We start from the raw sequence: 6,946 nt of genomic DNA on the forward strand, positions 1-6,946 counted from the left end.
GTCATGACCATAGTAGAGGGGAGAGAAGGGATGGGGGTGTGAACTCACTCCCTCAAGCCCTTTGTAAGGGTACTAATTCTAGAAGTGGAAGCCTTATAGCTCATCACCAACATTCTAACCCTTAGTACTCTTGCGTGGAATTAAGTTTTGGAGGCACACAAATATTAGAACCACATCAGCTTTGATCAGCTGTTTGGCTTGGTGGAAAAGCCAGGTATGAGACCAACATCAGCGGCATGTATAAGCATGTGAGTTTTACAGGTGGCAACTTCAGAGTCAAGACTAAGGATGAAGGTGGGGAATTCTGGGAAGACTTCCTAAGTGTGCTAGTAGACCTTACCATGTAGATTCCCATGGGGTGTGGTGGATAGTTGTGCCTCACAGCCTTAGAGAAGAGCCATAAATTAAGTCAGAACTGCAACTTATTCTCATGAGTAACTGGGGGAATTGTCCTAGATCTTAGGTGACCAATAGTCACCTCCCCATATCAGGCTCAGGGCAATTACATTAAGTGACTAGAAATAAGAATAGAAATGATTTCTTCTGAGGACTCCATCAGTTCTGATGTAAAAATCGTTTGTGTCTCATTATGGGACACAAGTGTGCTAGACAGGCCCCAAATGACATTTAATGCTGTTTCTACAACTGGTTATTTCAGGTAACAATTAACAGGAAATGATTGCTAACTGCCTGAGAGGTCACTTTTCTAGGGGATGCTGGGCACTGGTTTCAGTCCCCTGCAATCTCCCATCTGTGGCTGTGGAGGGTAATGAACCACCTTCATACATGTCCCAGCAAATCCTTTCCTTCCTTCTCCTTCCTGCTCTCCATTCTGCCAGTTGAGTTTTAGAAAGTTAATGTAAGAGTTTCCTTTGGAGTCTCATTGACAATAAGCATATAAATGTCCTCTATCATCCAGATTGGGAAGGAGAAAAGCCAAATGACATAGTACAACGTTTGTTGACCTTTTCCTCTTCGTGATTCTCCTCCTCCTCCTCCTAAGGAGGGTGCAAACGCAGTCCCCCACTACCACAAATCACGTAGTCAAGTTTCCCGAATTTGGGGAAATTGCAGGGGTCAACACATCGGGAAGGCAGTGGATAAGGCTCGCTGGGGGAAAACCACCTTCATGATCATGGTAATCGCCCCTGCCAGGTAAGTATTCTGTACTGCTGTTTCTGAGAATACTCCAGACAGGGTCCCCAGGTGGACTATTCACAGTGTTCCCAGCAACGTCTGCACCGTAGTCTGCATCATCCATTCTTGGTGAAAGCACTCTGCTTTGGGTCCACAGAGTGGACCAGGGTGGTGAGCCGTGAGGTAGTGAGCAGGGTGCAGAGCAGGCAAGATGTGAAGCAGTTTCTGTTGACCATGCTGCTGTGTGCCTTTCTGCCGCTTCGGCTAAGACAGTGAGTGAGCAGTGTCTGTTTGATGTCTGGTCTCTGGGAAGGAGACCCTAGAGAACATGAGCTGGGCTTGTCTGGATATCAAAGTCCAAATTAAAAATTTATTCCAGTGTTTGAAAAACTCCTGGCCAAAACATTCATATAGAAAAGAAAAAAAGAAAAAAAAAAGAAAGAAAAAAGAAAAGAAAGAAAGAAAGAAAAAGACAGTAAAGACTCTCTGGTTTCTTCAGCATCTCCAGTTGAGGAGTAGAGGATTTATTTTTTAAAATAATCAACTAAAACCAAGGGCAAATACCTCCATAAGTGGACACAGGTCAGACGGCTTCTTTGCTAAAGCATCAAGGAAAGCACTTTGGGCAAGTGAGAAGCATAGAGTTTAGTAATCAGTTTTGAATTGTCTTCTCCCCTGCGTGTTTGATCATCTGGTTCTTCACTAGAGCTGGGGAACAAAGACCAAGAAAGGGCTCCCACCCCAGCCCCGCCCACTCCCCAACCTCGCCAACTCCTAGCCCTGCCCACTCTCAGCCCTGCTGTCCCCACATTCAGCAGAAAGGCATACTGGGGATTTTTTGATTTTTTTTTTTTTAAGTTGTCAGTTGGGGAGGGAAATAAATATGGCAGACCAAACCATCTAATAGTAATGATGAAATTATTAATCATAATGGAAATGTTATTATACTGCAATAGGTTAAAGAAAGTGAAAAATAAACAATAATATTCAATCGGGCCATTAAACAAATTGTTTTCAGAAAAAAAATAGAGCTAACCTAATATGAGACACTTTTTAGTAAAATGTTGAAGTGGAAGGGATTACCAACTTTAAGAGTAAAGCAGGCAGAGGAAGGACTGGGACCAAGATGTCTCATTCACTGTGAAAGCAGAAGGTAGAAAGAGTGGAGAAGCCATGTCAACAGATAAATCCGAGTGCAGTCAGCCCCCGGACTACTAACAGCACAAAGCTCCTATGACATTGAACACAGGCCCCCAGGGCCTCGAGCACAAGCTTTGCTAGTGTGGTTTTGTAAGCTTTATGTGTTTAAGTTTAACTTGGGTACAATTTCCTAGTTAGTTTACAGTTTGATAGACGGTTATTGTGAACTCGCTCATGTCTCCACCATTCTGATCTGGCCATGAGATGGTGCCTAAGATAGTTCCCAGAGCTGTTTCCATCACTCCCATTCTCCAGAAGAAGCCCCTGTTTAGCTCTCTGCCATCATGGACCTGTTCTCTCTTCTCTCTCTCTCTCTCTCTCTCTGGAAGGGCACATGGCACATAAGGTCATAAAATATTGTTTTTTATCTCAGCATCTTCTGCTTATTTAATATTATTATATTTATGACTTGTATCTGTTTTAGGCTGGAAGAGGAAATTTGTTTATTCTCACTGATTTAGAACACTCCATGTTTCTATACTTAGTTTATATAACTGTAATGCAAATAGGCATTTATATGGCTTCCAGTCTTTTGCTAGTAAAGATGACATTGCTGTGAACATTCTTGTGTATATCTTTTGGTGTACATATGCATTTCCTTGGGTCTATTCCTAGGGGAATGGTTGAGTCATCTGGTACAATATGTTAGCTCTGTGAGACACCAGATTCTTTTCTCAAAGGCTGATGTACCTTCACGCGAACAGTGTGAGATCTTTGTTGTTTTACATCTTCAGTATTGTCAATTCACCTCTAATGTATAGCAAGTGGCTTGCACTGAATTGTGACTTGAGTTTGGACCACTGAATGTGCATATTTTCCAAAGGGTTTTTTTTTTTTTAATAAATTGAGGTATTTTATTTTGTGAAGAGATATTCAACTATTCTGACCATTATTAATTTATTATATATTGTTGCTTTATATAAGAAATCTTAACTATTTCAGCTATAAGCAGTGTTTGTATACTTACAGAAGAGTGTTATATGCAGGTGTATGTGTGCTTGTGCAGGCACGAGATTTATGTCAGGTGTCTTCCTCAGTTTCTACCCACCTTATAGATTGAGACAGGTTCCCTCTCTCTCTCTCTCTCTCTCTACACACACACACACACACACACACACACACACACACACACACTATTTCCAGATCTCATCCCCCTCCCTATCCATCCAACTCCGTGCTTTTTTTCTTTTATGAACCCATTGATTCCAGTTTGTATTCTCCAAATACTCCTGAGTGATGGGCCTTGCCCTGAAGCATGAGTCACCTACCAGGAGTCACACCCTTAAGGAAAACTTGCCCTTCTCCAACAAGCAAGTAGCCATTGCCAACACCTTCTTGACTAGGGATGGGACTTTGCACCATCATGCCGCTCCCCCCAAGCTCCATGCTGGGATTTTGTCTGGTTTGATCTTGCACGGGTCTTGTGCATGCTGTCACAGTCACTGCCCCGATGTATCCAGAAAACACCCTCACTGTAGTAGCTCACCATCACAGGCCCTTACAATCTTTCCACTCCCTCTTCTGGAATGATCTATGAGCCTTCAGGGCAGGGGTATGGTATAGGTGTTCCGTTTAGGACTGGATGAACACTGCACCCATCTCTTATTCTGGAGGCATGGCCTCTGTGCAAACTTGGAGCTCAGCTGCATTTTTACATGGTTCTAGGGATCCAAACTCTAGTCCTCACACTTAGCAAGTCCCCTTCCTATTGAACTATCATCCCAGCACTGGAATCTATACATTATAAAACACCTCTTCTTCTTGCTTTTTGTTTTTTGGACAATATTTTTATTCATTCTTTGAGAATTTCATACAATAAATCTTGATCATATTTACCTCTAGTCTCCCTGCCCAGTTCCAATCCTCTCACTCTTACAAGCTTTGCACCCCTTCTTCTGTGATGCTCTCTGAGCCTTACATGGGGTGGTTGTGTTGTAAGTGTATTGATCGGGGGAAGGCACCCTACAATCGGTTGATCTCTGCCTTCGGACCAGCTGTGCCCTTCACATTTTCTCTTACTTGCAGAACTGAATCTATACATGCAAGCACATATGTGAAGCAATAGACGATATCAGGAAAGTAAATAAAAAAGAGGTCCCAGCATGAATAGTACTGGAGAGAGTAATAGCGGACACTGTTGCTGTGAAAGGGAAAATGGTGATGGATCTCATCTGGGGAGGGTGGAGTGGGAGGGGGAGCAAAACAGAGACAGGAAGGAAGGGGGAAAAGCACTAAGGGTGTTTGAAAAAGCCATTAGGAATTATAATTTTATGGTTACTTAAAATTAATATATGCATACACATACACATATATGTATTAGTTATACACATTTATATTTTAACTTTATATTAAATAATATATATTAGTTAAAGTATGTTATATATATATATATACTTTTTAAGTTTATGTATTATAAGTTTATCATAAGTTTAAAATATATATAGTATGTATACATTAGTTAAAGTTATACCAGTTGGGGTGACAATACTTCCCCCCAAACCAGAGTTGTATCTAACAAAAACCCCAGTGCCAGGCATGGGAAGCCTTCTTTCTAGTTTTTGGTCAGGGGGTTGCAAAACAATAAAGGTGACTGCCATTGCTCTTGTTGTCTTCCGGGAAAAGAATGTTAGACTGGTGCTAAAGACACCAGGCACTTAGGACACGGGGCTTTGGGAAATCAATCTGAGTCTGGCCTGGAGGCCTCTTTACTAAGGACTACCATTCAGTCTTGCAAGGGTCCTGCAAGCTGTCAAGGGAGAAAAGCAACCGACAGTCCCACCCAGCTGTGATGTCCATGTACCGAACTAATGACCAACGTGGTAGACTGTCTCCAAAGATGCAATGGTGGCACTCATATCCTGGGAGCAACCAATAGATGGCTAAGTGCACTTAACACCCATTCAACAGGAAGGGATTAATATCTGGTACTCTAAACCTGCCCAACTTCTCGGGCTGGAGAGGCCATGGAACCTGCAGGAGACCTTCTTATTGCTTGTTTCCTAAACCAGTATAATCTCTAACTGAATTCTATACACTTACCCTTAATTGAAGATACGTACAGCTCCCACTCCTTTAAGTTTCTTAATCATATGGTGGTTTGTTTTTTTCATGACAAGTTCTTTATTTCAAGAAGACTAATTTCTAAGTCTTTCATTTTATGGTTAGTGAGTTTTATATCATGTTTAGATTACCAACCCTAAGGCCATGAGGCCGTTTTTCTGTTTCACAGTATACAAAATGTATTGTTAAGCTTTTCCCATTAGGTCTAAAATCCATCTGTAAATACCTTTTTTTAAAAAAAAAATAGTGTAAGATAGGGCCAAATTAATATTTTCCTTTTGGGAATTCCAGTAACTGAACCATTTCTTTCAGAGACCACTCTTTGCACAGCACCTTCAGTGAGCTCTCGTACAGCCCTGCTGCTGGACTCTCAGGTCTGTTCCGTGGATCCAGTGTCCCTGATTACACCAGCCCCACAATGCTGTAAGAACCACTGAACTTTCAGCTTTCAACTTCCTTCTCCTTAGATTTTTGTCTAGACAGTGTTTTATATTTTACAATCCGTATAAAGTTTAGAATCAGAAGAATGGGAGGGAACGGAGGGGAAGAGGAAAGGAGGGGATGTGCCGTGACTTTCATGGATATTACTCTGAAGCAATAGATCAATTTGAGACTCATTCATATTTTCACAGTGTCTGTTTTCCCAATCCAATTTACATTACAAATTGCTTAAATCTTAAAAAAATGTTCTCTGTAATGTTTGCATTTTTAGATATTTGGTACCTAAAGTTTGCTAAATTTATTTATACTAAGTTGTTTAATTTTAAAATACTATTAATGTGATATTAAATGTTAAGTATTCTTTTCCAGTATTGTCGCAACTATAAAATTGATTTTAAATTATGAATGTGTACTAATTTTTATCAAATATTTTGTTTTTTTCATCTTTTGAGAGGGTCATGATTTTTCTTCTTTATTCTGTTACTCTGATGAATTGTATTGACTAATTTCTGTGTTGAGCCAACCTTGCATTTCTGAAGCAACATTGGTTTGTATAATTCATCCTTTAAATGTATCTATGGATTGGAGTTTTATATCTGGGACAATGTTGTGTGTTTCAATGCTAGCACAATATTGAGATGACCGAGTAAGCTGCCCAGCCACCTATAAGTCAGGTGACAAGTGTAATCAGGAGTTCCCTGATTTTAGATCACACCCAAACCTCATGACATGTTTATTGTTAGGAGATGGAGAATTCAAGCAGAAAGCAAAAATGACCACAAGTCAGAATAAAGGGGAAAATCTATAGTTTGAAACTAATTTTCCTTCAAAAGGACACTGAGAAAATGAATCTCCCCATAGTAAGTTATAATGTTGGGAGCCTGTGAAGGCCAGAATGGTAAACTGTAATTATCATTTATAATGTATACTCATAATCATATTGCTTCTAGAACATCTTCATTATCTTTCACTTTTGAAATGGTTGTTGTTCCCAACAGACTTGGGAATCCACTTTTATTAGGCCCAGATCATCAATCCAAACCTTTTAAGGTAAGAGTGTTGCTACCTCAGAAGCCAAAGAGACATTTCCTAGTTGGAAAGGGAGCAC

The 6,946-nt window shown here is 40.5% G+C and overlaps 1 non-coding gene across 1 annotated transcript; it reads right to left on the reverse strand.

Moving 5' to 3' along the window:
- Positions 1-1,000: 1,000 nt before the first annotated feature.
- Positions 1,001-1,163, reverse strand: LOC118579051. The gene has a single exon (XR_004944418.1). It is a non-coding gene; the product is annotated as a U1 spliceosomal RNA (small nuclear RNA).
- Between the last annotated feature and the right edge of the window lie 5,783 nt (positions 1,164-6,946).

The sequence above is a fragment of the Onychomys torridus genome, chromosome 2, assembly GCF_903995425.1.
Source record: "Onychomys torridus chromosome 2, mOncTor1.1, whole genome shotgun sequence".
Lineage (NCBI taxonomy): Eukaryota > Metazoa > Chordata > Mammalia > Rodentia > Cricetidae > Onychomys > Onychomys torridus.